The sequence below is a fragment of the Bremia lactucae genome, linkage group LG7 (assembly GCF_004359215.1).
Source record: "Bremia lactucae strain SF5 linkage group LG7, whole genome shotgun sequence".
NCBI classification, from domain to species: Eukaryota; Oomycota; class Peronosporomycetes; order Peronosporales; family Peronosporaceae; genus Bremia; species Bremia lactucae.
In genome coordinates this window covers 3033894-3046554 of record NC_090616.1, presented here as the reverse complement: position 1 = coordinate 3046554, position 12661 = coordinate 3033894, and positions in this window count along the sequence as shown.

The following is a 12661-nucleotide window of genomic DNA, read 5'->3' as shown; positions in this document are numbered from 1 at the left end:
AAAATCGCTTGGGCGTATTTTCCCGATCCCGGTCGTGTTGCGTTCAACTGAAACGCCCGACCAATACGAGGCGGAATTTCTGCCCGCATTCATCCACATTCCGATGTGATGAAACAGCGGTCGCAGCGAATTAATTTCGCCCGTTTGCGTGTGAAAGAAATCATGGGTGGTACTGTACTTCCTGTTTCTTCTCACTACGCTGCTTCTGCTAGTCCATTTGAGACTAGCGAAGTGGCCTCAGCTGGTGCTCCTTTTCATAGGCAGCCACCAAGCCGGACACACCAAAACGTAGGGTATCGATCGGTTCTCAGGAGTCTAAACTCTTCGGGTAACCTTTCCATTGGACGAGGATCTGATACCCATGCCTCACAGAGCGGTGGGCAAGCAACGTTCCAACAAGGAAGCGTTGATTCCCACCCGCATCCATTAGTGCAGGTGGCACCCGATAGGAGTGGCGATCTCGCCCTCCTACTCGCGGCTGCTTTACCTTCGTCCGTTCGGTCACAGACGTTTAGCGCTGCTGAACGACGTATTGCGGGTCTCGAGGGTCAAGTCTCGCGACTGACCTGGGATCTTTTTGATGTCCGAGCGAAGGCTCGTCAGTTTTATGAACGCCTGAAGACTCGCTTGGACGGACCTCTTTGATAGGAGAATGCTGAGGGATCCGCGTTACTCGCGTGATGTCCCTCGCACTCCAAGTCCTGTTCGTGGTGGAAGGAGTCGGTCCGATAGTTTTTCGCTTTCACCGTCCCCCTCACCCGAATGACGCTCGACTCACAGTCGGCGCACTATCGGCTTCCTTAGACGGCTGGGGAAATTGACCTTATTTGGGTCTACATACCGTTTCAGACGACCCACGTAAAATACGGGGTGCGTCTTCATATACGGGGAAGCCTATGATTTAGGTCTCCGACCTCTTCTACCACCGTAAAGGGCCCAATGAAACGCGGCAACAACTTCGTAGTACCACTAGGTGGTACAGAAATTGCATTCTTAGGTAGGGAAGCAGTACTTAATAGTAATTTTTCACCCACTCTAAAAAATGCTTTCATTTTTTTGCGATTATTTCGGTCCGCATATTCTTTTGCTTGTCCTGTGCGCTTGTCATTGCGTCACGGACTTTACGTGTGATGACTAATCGCTTATCCAGAAAGCGTTGAGCCTTGCTCACGCTTTAAGCATCAACTCGCTATGATACCGCCGAGAGGTCAGCTATAAGGCGTAATTTTATAAACCACTGCTAAACTGGCAGGGTCAGTAGGGCAAGTTTCAGTCGTTGAGATGATACCCTCATGGGTCATCGTCATGTTGATGAAACTATGTCCCTCTTTCGCACCGAGTATAGTGAGGGGCCCTTCGCGATGTTTCCACAGAACATCAAAGAACGGACTGTCTCTCAAGGCATTCCAGCCTTGACCAGCGAACCGTTTCTTCTTGTCCGTTTCTAGTACGCTCTCGTCCATTGTGGACGACGAACAACAGCCCACCAAGTTCTCTTCTGGAACTGGTGCGACTATTTCGCGGATCTTTTTTTCTTTTAATTCGGCAAAAAAAGACCGCACGACATCTCCGGATTTACTATCTCCTCGGCAGATTTAAGGACTTGCCGGAGCACCTAAACTGAGAATGCCTCCGCAATTTCGTCTTTGACGGCCTCGAACACCTCGTTCGAAGGCTCGTCCTCTAAATTAGAGATTGATCCAAAGGTCACTCGTTTGGACGTGCCTTTGATCATCCTAATCTGTTGGGTACTCCTTCTTCGAGTCACCACGACATTTTTCTGGAGTGCACCCGTTGCACTCCTGGTAACGCACCCCTTTCAGCAGCACCAGGCTCTAGGCACTATGCCGGTTTATGCGACGCATGACTTCCTGTCAGCTCGCCGTCTACTGTCACAGGCTCTCGGCTCTGTGCAGGACATTCGGACGCATGACTACTGGTCATCGTCCTTTTCACTACCCCAGTCTCCACGAGTTGTGTAGATATTGGTGACGTTTGACATTCCGTCAACGCACCCTCAACTGTGTTCGACTCGACACCCCCACTAAGACTCGGGCTGTGCACAAACGAGACTGGCGTCCAAGGGTGGCGCAGTCCGTTAATATAAATCGGTGTCTCCCCCGGACTGGCGTGGACATTGTTTCTTATAGCGAACTCCACAAAGGGTAATTACTGCTCCACTCTTTGGAAGTTGCTATAGTGCGCAAGACATCCGCCACGACCCGATTGGCACGTTCGGTTTGGCCATCGGTCTGGGGATGATCTGCGGTCGACATGTGGAGCTTGCTACCTAGCAGCTCGAACACATGTCGCCAAAATCCAGACGTAAAATGTGGATCCCGGTCCGATATTATGGACTTGGGCATCCTGTGTAGTCGGTAAACATGATTCAGGAACAAGAGAGCTGCCTCCTTGCCTGTGATCGTTGTCTTACATGGTGCTAAATGCACCATTTTGCTCAGTCTGTCTACAAAGACGACTAGCCTTGTCCGACCCTTCTGATCGGGCGGCATGCCAAACATGAAGTCCAGACTTACTGACTTCCGACAGTTGGTTGGAATCGGTAGCGGGTTCAGTGGCGCACTGCTGGACGGTGCAGGCTTAATGCGCTGACACTGTTCGCAAGAGCGAATATAGTTGGCCACCCATCTATATAGATGTGGCCACCAAAATTCCTCTGACACTCGTAAGAATGTCTTTTTACGGCCCAGATGCCCACTAGATGGCGCATCATGGAGCTCGTGAAGGATCATCAACTTGAGATCTGTGTCATGAAGCATAGAGATTCTCAAGGGATCACAGGTGACAGCTGATAACATAACAGGCCATCGCTGTAGCTAAAGCGATTTAGCTTAGCTTTCAGGTGCGACGGAAGGGAAACCTTTCGTCCACCGAAGTGATCCAACAGCAGGCGACAGTGGTCGTCCTGACTGTAGCTCTCTTTTATCTCAGAGGCCAATGAGCTCGTCACGTGGTATGCCTTCATGGCTGCAGAAAGTAGTTTTCAGACTGATTTATATTTAATCGTAATAAATATAACTACCTATTTTTACCAATCAAAATGTCATCTCTTTAGATAACACTTAATATGTATTGCGAGCGTATCTTTCTAGATACCTCGCATAACGGATGACGCTAGCCGTCATCACGGATAACGCTAGGCGCCATCCCTCCAAATGTGAATGCACCCATGTGCATCACATACACAAGGCTTGGTCACAAATGTGAACCACACCCGAGTGGTGAGTCTAATTACTTAAATTTAGTAATTGACCATCCTCTTAGGTACACCAAGTGTACTTAAAGGGGAATGTGTAACATAAGGGCAGCTTTAGCCCGTTACACCATCCCCCTTTAAGAACGAATTTACAATTTTTTATTCGTCAAAGAGGAGCGAGGAACTGCCGATCAGCTTCACGCGCCGCTAGTTCACTTAATCACTCTAGCGACCTGTGTTTCCATACACGGCGCCAAAGATGCCACCTAAAGAGGCCACGTTGTTGGGTCTTCTGTAAAGACGCCACTCAACCTCATACTAAGCGCACGCGCCGCATTAATTCGCCGGCCGCGTCTAATGCCTTGGTCGAAACGCCGACAGCTACTGCTGCTGTCGCGTTAACACGGCTAAGGGACCCATCCCACTTTAACAGTGAGGATGCTGATCCGTCGCTCATTGTCGACTACAATGAGTCGACACCGTTGCCGTCAACCTCATAGTAATGATGCGGACAACGAGCTCATGAGGAAGGATGATGGCACATTATTACCCATCCAAACTTCTTTTATGGCTCACAACATGGAGACAGCAGCATTAACGAATGCTGTCTCGTCGTCTGCGCTGGATAGCGCAGCGACAGGTAATGAGAGCGCTGCCCATAAAGGCGCAGCTGCTTCTCCGTAGGGCATAACCACAACGCCTTATGCTCAGACCATAATCCATAATGGTTCTGTCATAGAGGATTCGGAGCCTAAAGCTCCGCCGACGACACGTGAACGTGCTCAGTCGGTGTTATAAGCCAGTCGTTTAGAACGTGGCTATGTGATGGTGGCATACCAAAGATGCCCCTCTATTTGAATGGCCATGTTTAAACAAGCCAAGAGCGTCGCTCCTAGAGCGCGCTCTTCTAGACGCACATAATTATTATGGCTTCTTTAATTCATGGAGAACTCAGGGAAAATCGCTTGATAGTATTTTACCGATCCCGGTCGTGGTGCGTTCAAATGAAACGCCCGACCAATCTGAGGCGGAATTCCTGCGCCGCATTCATCTGCATTCCGTTGCGATGAAACAGCGGTCGCAGCGAATTAATTTCGCCCGCTTGCGTGAGAAAGAAATCATGGGCGTGACTGTACCCCCTGTTTCTTCTCACACAGCTACTTCTGCTAGTCCATTTGAGACTAGCGAAGAGGCCTAAGCTATTGCTTCCTTTCATAGGCAGCCACCAAGCCAGGCACATCAATACGTAGGGTAGCGATCGGTTCCCAAGAGTCAAAACTCTTCGGGTATCCTTTCCATTGGACGAGGATCTGATATCGTTGCCTCACGGAGCGGTAGGCAAGCAACCTTCCAACAAAGAAGCGTTGATTACCACCCGCATACATTAGTGCAGGCGGCGCCCAATAAGAGTGGCGATCTCGCCCACCTACTCGCGGCTGCCTTACCTTCGTCCGTTCAGTCACAGGCATTAAGTGCTGCTGGACGACGTATTGCGGATCTCGAGGGTCAAGTCTCGCGACTGACCTCGGATCCCTTTGATGTGCGAGCGAAGGTTCGTCAGGGTTATGAACGCCTGAAGACTCGCTTGGGCCTCTTTGAGAGGATAATGCTGAGGGATCCGCGTTACTCGCGTGATGTCTCTCGCTCTCCAAGTCCTGTTCGTGGTGTGAGGCATTGGTCCGATAGCTTTTCGCCTTCACCGCCCCCCTCACCCGAGCGACGCTCGACTCACAGTCGGGCGTCACGATCGGTCTCCTTAGACGGATGGGGGTATGTGACCTCATTTGGGTCTACAACCGTTTCAGACGACCCACGTAAAATAAGGGGTGCGTCTTCTTATACGGGGAAAGGGTGAGCCTATAATTAAGGTCTCCAAGTGTACTTTTAAGGTAATGTAATCGGATAAATGTGTTTGTTGCATTCAACTTCCATATTTTTCCAATTTTTTAATGATTGAAGTATTTTTTCTTGCTGTTCTACCACCGTAAAGGGCCCAATGAAACGCGGCAACAACTTCGTAGTACCTCCAGGTTGTACAGAAATTGCATTTTAGGTAGGGTAGCAGTACTTAATAGTACTTTTTCACCCACTCTAAAGTGTTCATTATTTTGCGACCATTTCGGTCCGCATATTCCTTTTGCTTGTCCTGTGCGCTTGCCATTGCGTCACGGAAGTTACGTGTGATGGCTAATCGCTCATCCACAAAGCGTTGAGCCTCGCTCACGCTTTTGGCATCAAACTCGCCTATGATACCGCCAAGAGGTCGGTCATAAGGCGTAGTTTTATTGAACACTGCTAAACTGGCAGGGTCACTAGGGCAAGTTTCTGTCGTTGAGATGATACCCTCATAAGTCATCGTCATATTGACGAAACTATGTCCCTCTTTCGCACCGAGCATAGTGAGGGGCCCTCCCCCATTAAGATTCGGGCTGCGCACAAACGAGACTGGTGTCCGAGGATGGCGCAGTCTGTTAACATAAAACGGTGTCTCACCCGTACTGGCGTGGACACTGTTATTTATATCGAACTCCACAAAGGGCAATTGCTTGCTCCACTCTTTTGGAGTTGCTATAGTGTAATAGACATCCGCCACGACCCGATTGGCACGTTCGGTTTGGCCGTCGGTCTGGGATGATCTGCGGTCGACATGTGGAGCTTGCTACCTAGCAGCTCGAACACATGTCGCCAAAAACCAGACGTAAATCGTAGAATCCCGGTCCGATACTATGGACTCGGCCATTCCGTGTAGTCTTTAAACATGATCCAGGAACAAGAGAGCTGCCTCCTTGCCTGTGATCGATGTCTTACATGGTGCTAAATGCACCATTTTGCTCAGTCTGTCTACAAAGACGACTAGCCTTGTCCGACCCTTCTGATCGGGCGGCATGACAAACATGAAGTCCAGACTTACTGACTTCCGACAGTTGGATTGGAATCGGTAGCGGGTTCAGTGGCGCACTGCTGGACGGTGCAGGCTTAATGCACTGACACTGTTCGCAAGAGCGAATATAGTTGGCCACTAATCTATATAGATGTGGCCACCAAAATTCCTCTGACACTCGTAAGAATGTCTTTTTACGGCCCAGATGCCCACTAGATGGCGCATCATGGAGCTCGTGAAGGATCATCAGCTTGAGACCTGTGTCATGAAGCATGTAGATTCTCAAGGGATCACAGGTGACAGCTGATAACATAACAGGCCATCGCTGCAGCTAAAGCGATTTAGCTTAGCTTTTAGGTGCGACGGAAGGGAAACATCTCGTCCACCGAAGTGATCCAACAGCAGGCGACAGTGGTCGTCCTGACTGTAGCTCTCTTTTATCTCGGAGGCCAATGAGCTCGTCACGTGGTATGCCTTCATGGCTGCAGAAAGTAGTTTTCAGACTGATTTATATTTAATCGTAATAAATATAACTACCTATTTTTACCAATCAAAATGTCATCTCTTTAGATAACACTTAATATGTATTGCGAGCGTATCTTTCTAGATACCTCGCATAACGGATGACGCTAGCCGTCATCACGGATAACGCTAGGCGCCATCCCTCCAAATGTGAATGCACCCATGTGCATCACATACACAAGGCTTGGTCACAAATGTGAACCACACCCGAGTGGTGAGTCTAATTACTTAAATTTAGTAATTGACCATCCTCTTAAGTACACCAAGTTTACTTAGCGGGGACTGTGTAACATTAGGGCAACTTAGCCCGTTACACTTGACGCTAACCAAATTTCAGCTCTGATCACTGGTGTCCTCGAAGCTTCAGAGTTATTTGAGCCTGATATAATTGAAGTGGAGCTACCTCGCTCCTAAAGTCAGAGGAAGCCATTTAGACCCCGAAAGTCTCTTAGGTCTATTGAAACAATGGGTTTAACAACTCAGGGGGTCGTACAAGCTATTAAAGCTTGAGAAATCCTTGTTCAAGGGATTCAGGGGTTCGTAGAATCAAGTGGCAACTAGTGTTCAAGAGGATATACCTTAGAAAGGCTTCTATCTCTTACAGATCAATGCGCAAGCCTTAGTAAGGCACTTAACGCTTTAAGATCAAAAGAGAACTGCGCTTTATTTAATTATTTAAATCTAAAAACCTTACCCTAGCTAGCTTAAAAATAGATTTAGGCCGCCAGATTTTTATCTGGCGGTGACGACATTTGTTGCCCATATTAAATGGGATTTTAACTATTTAACTATTTTAGAATAGAATAAAGGGTATTTACCCATTAAGTAAATGTATCGCAACAACGGTTCTCCAACCAATGTGTGCCCCATACACCTTCCCCAATCAGACTGTTGACACCGAGTGATAACATTCGCTTCATTTTCTCTTTGAGATTAGAATATAAACTGCTAACCGTTTAGTTATGTGTTGCACTCCCTTATCCTATGACAATAAAGCGTTCGTCACAGACGCTGAGCACCTTCCTCGACGATGAGGGAATGGTGGGCTTTGAAAGTCACTCTTCATCAGATGATAAGGAGAAAGAGCGTCGCTCTTACGCGCCTTCTCCTTCAGATGAACGTCGGCGGCCCCCGAATCCGTTCCCAGAACGTGGTGTCGCTGATGTCTTGACTGCATTGAGCAGGACACAGGACCCTGAGTCCAACATCATTACTAATCCGCTCGATGAAGAGCAAGAGCGGATTATCCTTATAGAGGAACAAGATCGTCGTCGAGCTACCGAGATAGCGAAAGCTAAGACTCATAGTGAGTATAGATTCACTCCGCTTAGTGCGGACGAGCGTCTAAAAGAGATCGCGAGATTACTTCGATTTTATTTGCAGATATAGCGTCACAGCTTGGCCATCTGGACCTCCGGTGAAACGGTGAGAACGCCAGAGGAGATCACTGCTCGCGACGCTCTTCATGAGCGATACCTTACGCCAAAGGTAATGACGCGAAGTCAGTATCTGACGCGTTTACATGATCAAGCCCGTGGGGCTTCGGTGACCTCCATGAGGGAAATTCCGATTGTTTTGTTTCCAAGCGAAAAAAGGAGTGAAAACAAAGTCTCATTTGAGAATTGGGTACACCCGAGCCCGCCACTCCCGTAATATTTGAAATATCAGAGATTCTGCGGATGCGGCTGATGTTCGTTTGGAACGGAAGCTTCGCTTCGATTTTGCCAAGCTTAAGGTCAAAGGCCAGTTACGTTTGGCATTTATGCCACAATACAAAAGAAGGCCTAGCCGATATTTTAGTGCTTCGGTTTACCGTACAACCATGGATCGAAGCCGCACTGAGGCTATAGATCCACCCAATCCCACGTCTAGTGGCGGGAAGCGTCGTTTGACGCAAGTTGACCCTGAGCTTGGTGCTCAAAAACGTCAACGGCGTACGGGCAATGTTGCCGAAGAGGTACCTCGAATTCCCAAGAGTTTTCAGAGGAGGTGTACCCTTGCCACTTCACCAGATACTGGTATTGACCCTTACGACGACGTCGCTTTAAAGTTTCTCCTCGTGAAATTGAAGGTTCCCCCGCGCACCAAGCAGCGCGGGAGGGGCCGAAATTTCGGCGAAAGCCTTTGATCTCTACGGCACGAGGTGCAACTTCTTCGTGAGGGCCTTGCTCGGGTTGAGAGTATTTTGAGGCGGTTCGGGACCCTCTTTCGACACTGGAGCGTCAGCAGCCTCGTTTAGAGGGCCAGCTGAATATCCTGGTAAGGATGCAGCAATCTGCGGTTGACCGCTTGTCTCGGCGTAAGCGCCTTCAAGTCCATGTGGGAAGCGTCCCGGTATGGCTTAATCAAGCCAACGTAGAGCACTGGGTGCGTGCACAGCTTGCTAGGAAGGTTTAGCGTATATGCTAGGCCCTTCTTGGCCACGACCGTAAATTGGTCCAATAAAGCGCGGGCGCAATTTGGTATTGAATTGCGGAAACCAAGTTGGTAGGTAGGTGTTTAGTGCTTGGTAAAACTCGGTCTCAGACCACATAAGAATTAATACAACTTCTGCCGTTCGCATCTGCTTGTTCTTTTTGTTTGTCTTGGCTATCAGCCATCGTATCCCTTACATGTCTTAAGACACTAAATCGCGTCCGAGAAACTCGCTTGCTCGTTTTCGACGGTGACAGGGCTGATATCAGCAAGCCTATCGGCTAATTCTCCCCCACCAAGCCCTGAACCACGCAGTGGTATCGTTAATGGAACGCGCGGGTGGGTGAGACCGTTGCCGTAGAACGAAATATAGCCTGTAGAGGCATGTACAGCGATATTTAACGCAAACTTCACCACTTGGAGCATGGAGCTCCAGCGATTTGGTGTCTGAGCACACACACTGCGAAAAACGTCTTCAATGACGCGATTGACACGTTCAGTTTGACAATCGGTCTGCGGATGGTCCGCAGTGGACATATTCAATCTGGTGCCAAGCACTCGGAAAATTGATCTCCAGAATTTACCCGTGAAACGGAGCTCCCGATCAGAGACAATTGCCACTCGCAAACCGTGTTGTCGAAATACGCGATCAGAAAATAGCCTTGCTTTACCTTCACCATCAATGGAATCCGGCACGGCCGCTAAGTGAGCCATTCTGCTCAATCGGTCAATAAAGACCACTTTGCCGGAGTTACCGGCTGAATCTTTCCTTAGACCGAAAACAAAATCCATACTAATGGACTCCCAGCAACCTATGGGGATGAAGAGGCTCGCCAGTGTGGTGCAGCAGCATGCGCCGAGGGTTTAACCCGTTGGCAACTTTCACATGTGCGAACATATGTGCTTACCCATTTATAAAGTTTGAACTACCAATAAATCTGGCTTACAGAGCCGTAGGTCTTTTCTCTACAGAGATGACCACCAAGGACAGTATCGTCAGCCTCTTAGAGGATTCGGTACTTCAAATCCTCATCATGATGAACAACGACACGCGGACGGTCCGCAGTGTCCGTGCAATCAAGCAACAGGTCGTTATCAATAGAAAATCGATGCAACCTTGCACGCAAACGTGCCGGCAATTTAATACCTGAATCCGAGTTCCTTAAAGCTCGTAGCAGAGCTACACACTATTCATCCTTGGCGTAAGCCGAACGGATTAATTCAGGAATAGGCGACATGATAGTCGTTAAATGAGAGAGCTCATAATCCGGCCTGTGTGATACCGCATGGCAGTTTAAACGTCTGTTTGAGCCGGGCTTTAAAAGCTCTAGCGACACAAAGACGTACGGGTCGCGCAACTTAAGGCCCGATGCCCAAGTTTTGGCACGACCAGCCAAATTTAAATGAGAGAATGCGACTTGCATTTGCTCGTCGACGATGTGACGTGCCCTAATGGTATCTTCCAACTCGACAAACCATCTCAAGAGGGAGTCTTCTTCGACTCCCCTATACTTAGAGACCTTTACCCAAGGGAGCAGTGTGACGTCATTAACGATTTATTCCGTGCTAAGCACGAGGCTGAAATGGTACGAGAGAGCAAATCTCCTCATTCGACACCGACATTTTGTGTCAAAAAGCCAAATGGTAAATGGCGCATTGTACATGCTTATAATAAACTTAACGCTGTCATTATACCAGCACAACCCCCTTTCTTAGAAAGGTTGTCCTTCAAAACGATATGGTGGGGTGTACAATGTATAGTGCATTGGACTTAGTCGATGGTTACTACTAATTGCTCATGAGAGCTAGCGATATCCCGCTTACAGCGGTTAGCAACCCAAGCGCCATGTTTTGGGAGTGGCTGGTTATGCCACAAGGGCTTTCCAACGCACAAGCAACATTTAGTTGTCTAGTGACGCAACTGTTTCGCCCTCATCGAGGTTATGCACAGACTTATTTCGATGACTTTCTAGTCCATAGTCGTGCGGAGCAGGGTCGGTCGGATATGGAAAACCATTTAGACCATTTGCGAGCAGTGCTCGAGTCTATGCGCACAAATAAATTGTATGCCAATGCATCTAAATGCCTTTTTGGCGCAGACGAAATTCCTATTTTAGGATGCTTCATTGGAAAGCGAGGCCTTAGAGCGGATCCCGCTAAGGTAAAAGCCATAGTAGATTGGCCGGTTCCTAAAAACTTAAAGGATTTGCGTAAGTGGTTGGGTCTCGCCAATTATTAACACAAATATAGGGAAAATTACGCTGAAATGGCTAGGCCATTATCTAGTCTCCTTAAAAAGGAAACAGAATGGTGCTGGACTAGCACCGAAAATAATGCTTTTCGAGCAGTCAAGAGTAGTGTTTCTTATCCATGCCCCGATTTTGGCCATGCCAAACCCAAACTGGCCTTTCAGTGTCGTCTGTGACGGATCAGATTTTGCCACTGACAGTGCTCTGTTACAAACAGATGTTGATGAGCATGAACGCGTTATTGCGTTCGAGTCTAGACAGCTTAAAGCTGCGAAAAAAACTACTTAGTTCATGACAAAGCGTTACATGCTGTGAAGTATGCTCTCGTCAAATTCAGAGTTCATCTGCTCGGCTCTAAGCCGTTTGTGATATATACAGATCACGCGTCATTACGCACGGCGACTAAGTCACCCCATCTCTCACAGAGAATGGCCCGATGGCTATCCTTTTCGCGGAATACAACTTTGAGGTGAATTACAAGCCTGACAAGCAGAATGCTTTGGCCGACAAGGGCTGAGTTCAGAGCTCGTTCAGAGCTTCTGAAACTCAAGCAAGCCAGCACATACGACTCTTAGCGAGTTGTATAACAAATAACCCAGTTCATGAACACAGGTTGATTACGGTGTTCATGCAAGGCCTTACGGATGGTCCCGTAAAGACCCACCTGTTCCGCTTGGAACTGGATACGCTTGAAGAAGCAATATCCGTAGCGGAACAGGAGGACTTTAGCTTGAGACAGGCTCAAGCAAGTTCGTCATCATATCGTCCACCTAGACGACACGAATTAGGAGGTCCAGAACCCATGGACCTTTCCTATGTCGAAAGCGAGAAACCTCGCTTTTCGAATAATAAGCGATCGCAGAAATGCCATCGCTGCCAAAAATTGGGACATTACGCTCATGAGTGTAGTGCCCCACGTCCAGCACCAAAAGGTACTGAACGTAATTTTGGATCGTATGCCAAAAAGGGCAACGGTCGCGGATCCGACGTTGTTGCGAAATCGCAACAGCGAGGCGGACCGCCAAAAAATGGACGGGGTCAGTAGGGGCGCAACGCCCTACTGATCCAGCAACCTCAAGAGAATTTGCAAATCTCTTGACAAAAGTTGCTCCAGACACACAATCATTATGTGTCTCTGCACCTGGTGATGAGGTATCACTCATCACCTTGAAATTGAAAGTGACAAATGATTTGTCACTTAAAGCCCTAGTGGACTGCGGAGCGTCGAATAACTTTATTCGTCGCCAGTCACTAGAGGGTAGTAGGCTCAAATATATTGAGCGCGACATCCCTCCAACGAGGATGACGGTGCGTCTAGCGACAGGCGCATCGATAACAGTGATGAAACGCGTAGTGAAATTTCACTACACGTTAAGA